We start from the raw sequence: 13,204 nt of genomic DNA on the forward strand, positions 1-13,204 counted from the left end.
AAGGTCTCTTTAATTTTCCTGTAGGCAGTATCTATCTTATCCCTAGTGAGACAAGCCTCTACATCCTTACATTTGTCCTCTAGCCATCCCTGCTTAGCCATTTTGCACTTCCTGTCGATCTCATTTTTGAGACGTTTGTATTCCTTTTTGCCTGCTTCATTTACTGCATTTTTATATTTTCTCCTTTCATCAATTAAATTCAATATTTCTTCTGTTATCCAAGGATTTCTATTAGCCCTCGTCTTTTTACCTACTTGATCCTCTGCTGCCTACACTACTTCATCCCTCAGAGCTACCCATTCTTCTTCTACTGTATTTCTTTCCCCCATTCCTGTCAATTGTTCCCTTATGCTCTCCCTGAAACTCTCTACAACCTCTGGTTCTTTCAGTTTATCCAGGTCCCATCTCCTTAGCTTCCCACCTTTTTGCAGTTTCTTCAGTTTCAATCTGCAGTTCATAACCAATAGATTGTGGTCAGAATCCACATCTGCCACTGGAAATGTCTTACAATTTAAATCCTGGTTCTTAAATCTCTGTCTTACCATTATATAATCTATTTGATACCTTTTAGTATCTCCAGGATTCTTCCAGGTATACAACCCTCTTTTATGATTCTTGAACCAAGTGTTAGCTATGATTAAGTTATGCTCTGTGCAAAATTCTACAAGGCGGCTTCCTCTTTCATTTCTTCCCCCCAATCCATATTCACCTACTATGTTTCCTTCTCTCCCTTTTCCTACTGACGAATTCCAGTCACCCATGACTATTAAATTTTCGTCTCCCTTCACTACCTGAATAATTTCTCGTCATACATTTCATCAATTTCTTCATCATCTGCAGAGCTAGTTGGCATATAAACTTGTACTACTGTAGTAGGGATGGGCTTTGTGTCTATCTTGGCCACAATAATGCGTTCACTATGCTGTTTGTAGTAGCTAACCCGCAATCCTATTTTTTTATTCATTATTAAACCTACTCCTGCATTACCCCTATTTGATTTTGTATTTATAACCCTGTATTGACCTGACCAAAAGTCTTGTTCCTCCTGCCACCGAACTTCACTAATTCCCACTATATCTAACTTTAACCTATCCATTTCCCTTTTTAAATTTTCTAATCTACCTGCCCGATTAAGGGATCTGACATTCCACGCTCCGATCCGTAGAATGCCAGTTTTCTTTCTCCTGATAACGACGTCCTCTTGAGTAGTCCCCGCCCGGAGATCCGAATGAGGGACTATTTTACCTCCGGAATATTTTACCCAAGAGGACGCCATCATCATTTAATCATACAGTAAAGCTGCATGCCCTCGGGAAAAATTACAGCCGTAGTTTCCCCTTGCTTTCAGCCGTTCGAAGTACCAGCACAGCAAGGCCGTTATGGTCAATGTTACAAGGCCAGATCAGTCAATCATCCAGACTGTTGCCCCTGCAACTACTGAAAATGCTGCTGCCCCTCTTCAGGAACCACATCTTTGTCTGGCCTCTCAACAGATACCCCTCCGTTGTGGTTGCACCTACGGTACGGCCATCTGTATCGCTGAGGCACGCAAGCCTCCCCACCAACGGCAAGGTCCATGGTTCATGGGGGGTAGAGAAGACTACTTAACTGGTAAGGTCATCAGTCCCTAAGCTTACTAGAAGACTACTAATGTCAAATATCGGCTTTAATTTGAGAAAGAAGTTTCTGAGGATGTACGTCTGGAGTACAGCATTGTATGGTAGCGAAACATGGACTGTGGGAAAACCGGAACAGAAGAGAATCGAAGCACTTGAGATGTGGTGCTGCAGACGAATGTTGAAAATTGGGTGGACTGATAAGGTAAGGAATGAGGAGGTATGTGTAAATGTCGTGTGACTAGGGCCACCCGTCGGGTAGACCGTTCGCCGGGTGCAAATCTTTCGATCTGACGCCACTTCGGCGACTTGCACGTCGATGGGTATGAAATTATGATGATTAGAACAACACAACACTCAGTCCCTGAGCGGAGAAAATCTCCGACCCAGCCGGTATTCGAACCCGGGCCCTTAAATGGTTCAAAGGGCTCTGAGCACTATGGGACTTAACTTCTGAGGTCATCAGTCCCCTAGAACTTAGAACTACTTAAACCTAACTACCTCAAGGACATCACACACATCCATGCCGTGGCAGGATTCGAACCCGGGCCCTTAGGACTGGCACTGTCGCGCTGACCACTCAGCTGCCGGGGACGGACAAATGAGGATGTTCTGCGCGGAATCGGAGAAGAAAGGAACATGTGGAAAACACGGATAAGGAGTCGGGATAGGATGATAGGACATTGTTAAAACATGAGGAAATGACTTCCATGGTACTAAAGGGAGCTGTAGAGGGCAAAAGCTGTAGAGGAAGACAGAGATTGGAATACATCCGGCAAATAACTGAGGACGTAGGTTGCAAGTGCTATTCTGAGGTGGAGAGGTTAGCACAGGAGAGGAACTCGTGACTGGCCGCATCAAAGCAGGCAGAACACTGATGACAAAAAAAAAGGGAATCAGTGCTATAGGTCACCAACGGTTGCACGTGCGTGCTTTAGACTGTAGGACTGTTATGAATCCAGGACGGGTCCGTGTATATCTGTTAATGCCTCGGCCGGTCGTCGGGAGCAGACAGCATGGCGCCCTACTTCCGCAGCAGCAGCACGCCGAGGACAGGGTGCGGGGGCGACGAGGTTGGTGGGCGGGAGCGACGCTCCGTGGGCCGCTGATGAGGGGCAGCCCTGATTAGGAGGCGGCTGGCGGAGGCGGCAGGCGGAGGCGGCGCACATTCAGATGCGAGCCCGGCGGCCCCCGAGTAACGAGCCGAGGCGCTGCACCAGCAATTACTGCCCCCGCCCCCACCCCCGCCCCCGCTGCCACCCCAGCGGCTCACAATTAAAGCCCGCCGCTGCCCCCGGCTCGCCCGTTCGACCGAGAAAAGTTGCGCGGCCAGCGGCCGGCGAGGGGGCCGCCGAGAGACGCGCGGCTTTCGGACACAGCCGACGCCTCTACTGTGCGGGGGCGATGGCGGAGCGGCCTCGACAGAGGGTGGCGGTCTCCGCAGGCTGCAGAGGCGCGGCTTGCTGTGGTCTAAGCGCACGACTGCTCATCAGTCTGCGAAACAGCTCGATGGAATTGTGTCTCCTGTATGTGATCGCAAGGCATCGTAATCAAATATACGAGGATCGCCCTGAAAGTAATGCAACGCTTTTTCTTTTCTTTTTTTTCAGAAATTACCAATGGTACGTATGTGTAGCATTAGGTATGCATTATTTGCAGTTTTTGCGCGCGGGATTAACCGAGCGGTCTAGGGCGCTGCAGCCGGCCACGGTCGTCTAGCAGTTCTAGGCGCTCAGTCCGGAACCGCGCGACTGCTACGGTCGCAGGTTCGAAACCTGCCTCGGGCATGGATGTGTGTATGTCCTTAGGTTAGTTAGGTTTAAGTAGTTCTAAGTTCTAGGGGACTGATGACCACAGATGTTAAGTCCCATAGTGCTCAGAGCCATTTTTTAAGGCGCTGCAATCATGGACTATACGGCTGATTCCGGAGGAGGTTCGAGTCCTCCCTCGGGCATGGGTGTGTGTGTTTGTCCTTAGGATAATTTAGGTTAAGTAGTGTGTAAGCTTAGGGACTGATGACCTTAGCAGTTAAGTCCCATAAGATTTCACAAACATTTGAACATTTTTGATTTCCAGTTTCTGGAGTGCGCTCACAAATTTTCCGTTTCCTCCGACAGATTATGTTCGAGTATAACGACTTTTCTGGAGACTAGAAATCTACTCTGTAGGAATCAGCATGAGTTTCGAAAAAGACTATCGTGTGAAACGCAGCTCGCGCTATTCGTCCACGAGACGCAGAGGGCCATAGACACGGGTTCCCAGGTAGATGCCGTGTTTCTTGACTTCCGAAAGGCGTTCGATACAGTTCCCCACAGTCGTTTAGTGAACAAAGTAAGAGCGTATGGACTATCAGACCAATTGTGTGATTGGACTGAAGAGTTCCTAGATAACAGAACGCTGCATGTCATTGTCAATGGAGAGAAGTCTTCCGAAGTAAGAGTGATTTCAGGTGTGCCGCAAGGGAGTGTCGTAGGACCGTTGCTATTCACAATACACATAAATGGCCTCGTGGATAACATCGGAGGTTCACTGAGGCTTTTTCCGGATGATGCTGTGGTATATCGAGAGGTTGTAACAATGGAAAATTGTACGGAAATGCAGGAGGATCTGCAACGAATTGACGCATGGTGCAGGGATTGGCAATTGAATCTCAATGTAGACAAGTGTAACGTGCTGCGAATACATAGAAAGAAAGATGCTTTATCTTTTAGCTACAATATAGCAAGTCAGCAACTGGAAGCAGTTAATTCCGTGAATTATCTGGGAGTAGGCATTAGGAGTGATTTAAAATGGAATGATCATATAAAGTTGATCGTCGGTAATGCGAATGCCAGACTGAGATTCATTGGAAGAATCCTAAGGAAATGCAATCCGAAAACAAAGGAAGTAGGTTGCAGTACACTTGTTCGCCCACTGCTTGAATATTGCTCACCAGTATGGGATCGGTACCAGATAGGGTTGATAGAACAGATAGAGATGATCCAACGGAGAGCAGCGGGCTTCGTTACAGGATCATTTAGTAACCGCTAAAGCATTACGGAGATGGTGAATAAACTCCAGTGGAAGACTCTGCAGGAGAGACGCTCAGTAGCTCGGTACGGGCTTTTGTTGAAGTTTCGAGAACATACATTCACCGAGGAGTCAAGCAGTATATTGCTCCCTCTTACGTATATCTCGCGAAGAGACCATGAGGATAAAATTAGAGAGATTAGAACCCACACAGGGGCATACCGACAATCTTTCTTTCCACCAAGAATACGAGACTGGAATAAAAGTGAGAACCGATAAGAGGTACTCAAGGTACCCTGGGCGACACACCGTCAGGTGGCTTGCGAAGTATGGATGTAGAAGTAGATGTCGCAGCTGCAGCTATGTTTCAAAATGGATCCTACAAATGACGTACAATAAAAGCAGTGTCTCTTTACTGAATTTGTCACTGCGGAGAAAGAAACTATTGGGAACAATCAAAAACGTTTGTGTTCAGTTTTTGGAGCAGCTGCAGTCGATAAAGTACGCTTAGTACATGGTGAGACCATTGCCAGAGGGCGGTTAGTGGGAACTCCTGGATTTTCAGCGTTCTGGAGGCCATACGAGGCCGTCGCTGGAAAGAAGATGCAGCTTGCTGATATCCTCACTCTCGAAGAGCGACGTATAACGACTAGGCAATTGGCACAGTAACAACTCAGGTGACTGTTTGATTGGTTCAAGTGGCTCTGAGCACTATGGCACTTAACATCTGAGGTCATCAGTCCCCTAGAACTACTTAAACCTAACTAACCCAAGGACATCACACACATCCATTCCCAAGGCAGGATTCGAACTTGGGACCGTAGCGGTCGCGCTGTTCCAGACTGAAGCGCTTAGAACCGCTAGGCCACACCGGCCGGCGTGACTGTCTGATTCTACACGATGAAACGCGCGGCCTCACACATGTTAGAGGATTTCGGAACACGTCACCAAACAGGGATGGACAGTACTAACTTTCCGGCTTACAGCCCTGACCTAGCTCCCTCAGACTTCCACTTGTTCGGACCGTTAAAGTATGCCATTGGTGGCAGGCATTTTTACGATGACGAATAGGTAATGCACACTGTGATGAAGTGGTACCGACACGCTCTTGCGTCTCGCTAGAGGAAACCTATATAACGGAAGGGCAATCATGGGGAAAACAGGGAGTATAGAAGATACATCTTTCTTTCTTGTGTGTTGCAATACTTTCGGGGCAGCCCTCGTATGTCGCATGTACATCCACATGTCGGGTGATTATATATTAAAATATGTAGCTATTCGCAGAGGACAAGTGTGGGCCATAACTACCATATGGCAGCGAAACTTGGCAGATATTCTAATTGCGTTTACGCGGAATCGACTTATGCATAAAAAAATTAGTTCCAGTTCTGGGTACCATGTGGAAATCCGGAGCTGAATGCAAGAAAGACATAGAGAAACGTTTCCATATGTAACGTATTAAGAACGGGCCGTGGGCGGCAGTAGAACCGTTCGGCACTCAGCTTCAATTGGCGGTTCTCTAAATTTTCACAATAGTGTTCCTCAAAAAATAACTTCAATACCATCTGGTAGAGATGCCAAGCACTCGAGCAATACTCAAAAATAGGTCGCACGAGTGTCCTATATGCAGTAAACTTTTACATGTGAGCCACCCTTTTTTCTAAAATTCTCTAAACAAACCGAAATCGATCATTTGCCATCCCGACCACAGTTGTAACATGCTCATTCCACCTCATATCGCTTTGCAACGCTACGCCCAAATATTTAAACGACTTGACCGCGTCAAGCAGTACACCACTAGCTCCGTATCTTCCTACACGTACACGTACACTACAGATTCATCAGCATAGAACCGCAGATTGCTACCCACTCTGTCCGCCAAATCATTTATCAACGCCATTGTTGGAAGATTTGCCTCATTTCGACTGGGATTTCACGAAAAAGTCGGATATCGTCGTTACGCACCCATAGCTCGATCTATGTCCTATTCAGCGGAAGAAAATACGTGCTGTGTGGTGTCACAGCCAGACACCACACGTCCTAGGTGGTAGCTTAAATCGGCCGCGGTCCCGTAGTACATGTCGGACCCGCGTGTCGCCACTGTGTGATCGCAAACCTAGCGCCACCACAAGGCAGGTCTCGAGAGACTGACTCGAACTCAGCCCAGTTGTACGGACGACAGAGCTAGCGACTAGATGTACGAAGCCTTTCTCTCTCATTAGCCGAGAGACAGAATAGCTTTCAGCTAAGTTAATGGCTACGAACTAGCAAGCCGCCATTAGCCTTACAGTGATTCTAATTAGAGTCTCACTTGTGTTGACCATAGAGATGTACAAGAAGACATTAAAGATAAGTATATGAGAAGCTCCGTTCTTTTCTTCATAGCATTAATTACGTATCCTGTTCCAGTACTTCACGCCCGTCTGCGTTAGTCTCGCGTGCCCTTTAAGCCACCTCTATCTACAAGGTGTTGGCCCAGCTGCCGACACATCATGCTGTATCTTACTACACAATTTGCCGTAACTAACGCCACATTTTTCAGTCAGTGAAAAAAAAGTTAAGACTTTTTCTGTAACGCAAACAGTGTTAAATATCTTTCAGGTCGTACCTGGGGCCCAGTACCATACTCTAGATAAAGGAAGTTACATTCCAGCCAAACTTGTTACCCTTTCAGGTAACGAGAGAGTCATTCACCGGGGCGGGCAACGAAATACTGAATTTTGCTAAAAGAAGAATTTTCCACACAGCGGTGAGAGTTTTCTAAAGCTGCCGTGGCGCTGCTCGCAGCTGCCGATTCAGATTCTGTTTTGTTTCCGAGGAGAATTCCGGCAAAGCTGGCACGCGCGGTTGCGTTACATCGCGCCGTAGCGCGGTCTCAGGGAAAATGTCTGCGTGGAATTCGTAGATAGCAGTTTCCTTCCTCTTGTAACGACGTTGCACTAGTTGCCGGGTTCAATTCGCCGTCTCTAAAGGTAAAGGAATACTTGTTGCTTCATACAGTGTTGAAAATTTAACGTTTTTCTTGCGAATTTTTCTTTTTGCTTTATCTACCGTACTCGAAGCATCAGAAATCATCAATGTACTGAAAAATCCATTACAAAACATAAAGTAATGAATCAAGTGGCTGCTTATTATTGTGCCAACTTCTTTGTGTTAGAGAAGCTTTCGAGTCAATGAAAGCACTTGAGAGTTCTTGGAGATTGTTTTGGTGGAACTGGACGACCACGAATGCGTCTGTCAATCATCTTCACACATGCTCGATGGGGTTTAGGTTGGTACTCACCTTCTATGTTCCATTACTGCAATGATCAGGTTTCGCAAGACATTCCTGGTGACGATCGCCACATGGGTGCTGGCGTTTTGGTGTATAGAAGGGATTCAGTGCCACCAGCGTACACAGCGGCCACCACGTGATCAAAAAGGATCTGATCCATGTGCTGCTGGATGTAAGGCGAGCGTGACGTGGATAGATTCGTATGACTAATGCCTTCCCACACCATCAGAGAACCTTGGCCGAATCTGTCGATTTCCTGGACAACATTTGGCAGATACTGCTCATCGTGACAACTTCACACATGACCAACTCGCGTCAGAGGAAATCTGGAATCGTCTGTGAATAATACCTTTCGCCAGCGACAAAATTACCAGTTGACAAGGGAACGGCAGCTACGAAATGTTTTAGTGTCGAGAGGGGCAGTCAAACAGGACGTCTGGGTCGTAATGTCGTTTCTCGAAACCTTTTCCTTAGTCTCGTCTGTAAAATTCTCAAAAAAAATGTGGTGGTAATAAAATTGAATTTGTATGATGTAACATGTGAAATCACAAAATGTACGACCTTCTACATAAGAGTAGGCAGTAGGTTTTTATTTCAGAAATAAATAAATAAAATGAATTAATACAAAATTGTTAAGGCTTTCGTGGCCACTTGTTGACAAACTGCCTATTGGCTTCTGTCTCGGGTTCTTCGGCCGACGTTCATCTAATGATTTTTCTGACGTTTCGCCAGCACGAGTGGCTGGCATTGTCAAAGCTTCACCCTCCATTGCCGGTGGTGAACTGGAGGCGAGCTCGCGGCCGCAGACTATATGTACCTGGCGCGCCAACGTCCGAGGGCTTCTCCGCGGTCATTTCCGGTGCGGTTCTCCTCTTGCTACCTGCGACGGTCGCTGATACACATGATTCCCTAATTTTTTAGCAATGTATAACAACTTCTCTTTTCTCTCTAAATTTTGATTAGCGGGTTAAACCTCAAATAAAAATTGAAAGAACTCGAAATAAAATTGTGGAAAAAATGAGTACTAGTAGCTCATTATAAAAGGGTCCTAATCGGATTGCATGAGTTTTTTTATTATTAGTCTTTTATTTCTTTTCTTGTGGGCCTAAGGTGGGCGACATGTCATGTTACAAAAGATTCGCTTCGTTTCAGAAGCGCAAAAGTGTCACAGCGATGCTCATAAAACTCCAGCGGCAAGAGTTACAAGAGAAATGTATTAAATCACAGCGTGGCTTACTGTTCACATTCAGTGTGCATACTTTTGCCAGAAAACTGAACCAATATATTGCTTCTTTCTGCCTATATTTCGCGAAATGACAATGAGTGTAAAGAGAAATATCAAAGAGATGAAAGATCACGCAGACGTTCTTACTGTGCAACATTCGCGACTGTGACTGGAAAAGGAGCGATGGAGAGGGGAAAGGGACAAGAGTGGCAGTGATACACAAAGCACCCTTCACCACACACTTGCAGTGTACAAATGTAGATGCCGAAGCTCGTCGAAATAGGTAGGTCTCAGGGTGTGACATCTGCTTTCGAGTCATTGTCGGGCGAAAACGAGTTAATTTTTGGTTCAAAATTCTACCATTCGCGCGTCCTCTGACGGCATTTAAATAAACACCAAGCTGCGTCGTTTCGGTGCGATAGTGCGGTTTCATCGTCAGACGCTGGTTGGTGTTGGGGACGCTTATACACGGCAGACCGCGGGGGCGAATCGGGTGCAGCTCGCGACGCTGCGCATTAATTACGGCTCCGCTCTGGAAAAGGAGTTCCGCATTATTTGAAGCGTTTTACCGATTAATATTCCTCTAATTAAAATTTCGCTTAATGGGCAAGTGTAATTATATCAAAAGCGTCCGAGCTCGAAGCGCTGTTTCAGAGTTTAATAACGGACACTTATTAAGAGGAAACAATTTAATTTCGACGATTTTCGTCTTGTTTAGACGGAGCTTCAAGCTGACGTCCGAAGTCATTTGTATCTGCGAGTTCTCCGGGGATTCTCCATCCGGTGGCAGCCTGAAAAATGTTTCCCGAATACAAATCGCAACCTAGCAGAGCGAAATATCCAACACTGGCTATACTGTACTGTGAACACGTCGGGTGCAGTTCGTGCAACTAGCGATCCCTGATAAGGCTGCTTTATCAGAATCGAGCGAACTGAAGAAATCTTTAAGAGCGTGAACATTTCTTCCATAGACGCTGCGATCGACTGTAGGCCCGCTTTGACAATTTACGTGGTTTTTAGCAAATTACTTCAAATTATCTGAAGCACCAGTCTCTCACAACGTTCCGTATGGAGAGTTCAGAATTCGGCCCTGCCCAGAAGGCCTGCTTGTATATCTTACCCGTAAGACGATTGTTTGCAACGAGCAGGAAATCCAGATTCGAGTACTCGTTGTCGCATCAATTTCCAGGTGTCAGTGAAGATATACAGACTGAACGAGAAATCCTCTGACTAAAGTTTGGAGATCGTTTAGCAATATTCTCTTAGTATTTTGGTGTAACAGACACGTCGGACCTTACGAGTCATTGTAGTTTTTTTTATTTCTTACCCCATTTATCTTTGTATTTGTATTACACTCAAAATATCTGCACCACTGTGGAAATATTGACGGCCTGCGCTACGTGTCTTGTTTGAAAACAAACTTGTCCAGTTTAGTGAAGGTGGTTGCTGTTGACTAGTTATTCTCCGCCTTCAAGCTAGCATTCAGTCCTGCTCGGCTCTGTCTCGGGTCTGATTTTCCGGCACTGTTAAATACAGGGTGTTAAAAAAAGGCACGGCCAAACTTTCAGGAAACATTCCTCACACACAAAGAAGGAAAATATGTAATGTGGACATGTGTCCGGAAACGCTTACTTTCCATGTTAGAGCTCATTTTATTACTTCTCTTCAAACCACATTAATCATGGAATGGAAACACACAGCAACAGAACGTACCAGCGTGACTTCAAACACTTTGTTACAGGAAATGTTCAAAATGTCCTCCGTTAGCGAGGATACATGCATCCACCCTCCGTCGCATGGAATCCCTGATGCGCTGATGCAGCCCTGGAGAATGGCGTATTGTATCACAGCCGTCCACAATACGAGCACGAAGAGTCTCTACATTTGGTACCGGGATTGCGTAGACAAGAGGTTTCAAATGCCCCCATAAATGAAAGTCAAGAGGGTTGAGGTCAGGAGAGCGTGGAGGCCATGGAATTGGTCCACCTCTACCAATCCATCGGTCACCGAATCTGTTGTTGAGAAGCGTACGAACACTTCGACTGAAATGTGCAGGAGCTCCATCGTGCATAAACCACATGTTGTGTCGTACTTGTAAAGGCACATGTTCTAGCAGCAGAGGTAGAGCATCCCGTATGAAATCATGATAACGTGCTCCATTGAGCGTAGGTGGAAGAACATGGGGCCCAATCGAGACATCACCAACAAGGCCTGTCCAAACGTTCCCAGAAAATCTGTGTTGATAACGTGATTGCACAATTGCGTGCGGATTCTCGTCAGCCCACACATGTTGTTTGTGAAAATTTACAATTTGAACACGTTGGAGTACATACTGACGAAACTAAAATGAGCTCTAACATGGAAATTAAGCGTTTCCGGACACATGTCCACATAATATCTTCTCTTTATTTGTGTGTGAGGAATGTTTCCTGAACGTTTGGCCGTACCTTTTTGTAAGACCCTGTATACGTAGAAAATAACACCCAGCAGTATGGAATTGGCCGATATCAACCTCGCGTATGGGTTCACTGAACGTTGAGCTGCTCCCGCATAGACGAAAACTACATCACAGTTCTTCTGTACCTGTCTAAGGATTGTTACATTACACGGTGTTTAACATTGTGTGTTTGGTGTTAGCACATTACACGATTTTAAATGTTGGGAACGTATTTTCAGATAAACAAATGAAACTGTGGTATCAAACTAAGTAATACATACGTTATTACTACGTAACGAGCCACCTGCGACCGCCGATCCGTTGTACCAATACACTTAGTAAAAATACCCCTTAAAAAACTCCGAAATTTTGTCGGTGCAGTTAGGTTGCACATTGTGTATCAACACGATGTGTAAACTTGCAAGCTACTATCGTCGCTGAGGTCGACAGTTAGCTCAGCGCACCCTGCTTTGCTTTTGTTTGGCGCGGTACTGGTATCGGCTGACGCCAAGTGAACAACGACTGAACTGTTTGATGGGTCACGCGAAGGATCTGCGAAAATATTTTAAAATATGCCACTACTGGATTAACTACATTGCCAGGAACGCCGATCTTGCTGGATCGCCGTGACCTGGATGTGAATGTGAGCTCAAGATATGTCTATTACAGTATCTACACTCCTGGAAATTGAAATAAGAACACCGTGAATTCATTGTCCCAGGAAGGGGAAACTTTATTGACACATTCCTGGGGTCAGATACATCACATGATCACACTGACAGAACCACAGGCACATAGACACAGGCAACAGACCATGCACAATGTCGGCACTAGTACAGTGTATATCCACCTTTCGCAGCAATGCAGGCTGCTATTCTCCCATGGAGACGATCGTAGAGATGCTGGATGTAGTCCTGTGGAACGGCGTGCCATGCCATTTCCACCTGGCGCCTCAGTTGGACCAGCGTTCGTGCTGGACGTGCAGACCGCGTGAGACGACGCTTCATCCAGTCCCAAACATGCTCAATGGGGGACAGATCCGGAGATCTTGCTGGCCAGGGTAGTTGACTTACTCCTTCTAGAGCACGTTGGGTGGCACGGGATACATGCGGACGTGCATTGTCCTGTTGGAACCGCAAGTTCCCTTGCCGGTCTAGGAATGGTAGAACGATGGGTTCGATGACGGTTTGGATGTACCGTGCACTATTCAGTGTCCCCTCGACGATCACCAGTGGTGTACGGCCAGTGTAGGAGATCGCTCCCCACACCATGATGCCGGGTGTTGGCCCTGTGTGCCTCGGTCGTATGCAGTCCTGATTGTGGCGCTCACCTGCACGGCGCCAAACACGCATACGACCATCATTGGCACCAAGGCAGAAGCGACTCTCATCGCTGAAGACGACACGTCTCCATTCGTCCCTCCATTCACGCCTGTCGCGACACCACTGGAGGCGGGCTGCACGATGTTGGGGCGTGAGCGGAAGACGGCCTAACGGTGTGCGAGACCGTAGCCCAGCTTCATGGAGATGGTTGCGATTGGTCCTCGCCGATACCCCAGGAGCAACAGTGTCCCTAATTTGCTGGGAAGTGGCGGTGCGGTCCCCTACGGCACTGCGTAGGATCCTACGGTCTTGGCGTGCATC

Source organism: Schistocerca nitens, chromosome 6 (genome assembly GCF_023898315.1).
Source record: "Schistocerca nitens isolate TAMUIC-IGC-003100 chromosome 6, iqSchNite1.1, whole genome shotgun sequence".
NCBI classification, from domain to species: domain Eukaryota; kingdom Metazoa; phylum Arthropoda; class Insecta; order Orthoptera; family Acrididae; genus Schistocerca; species Schistocerca nitens.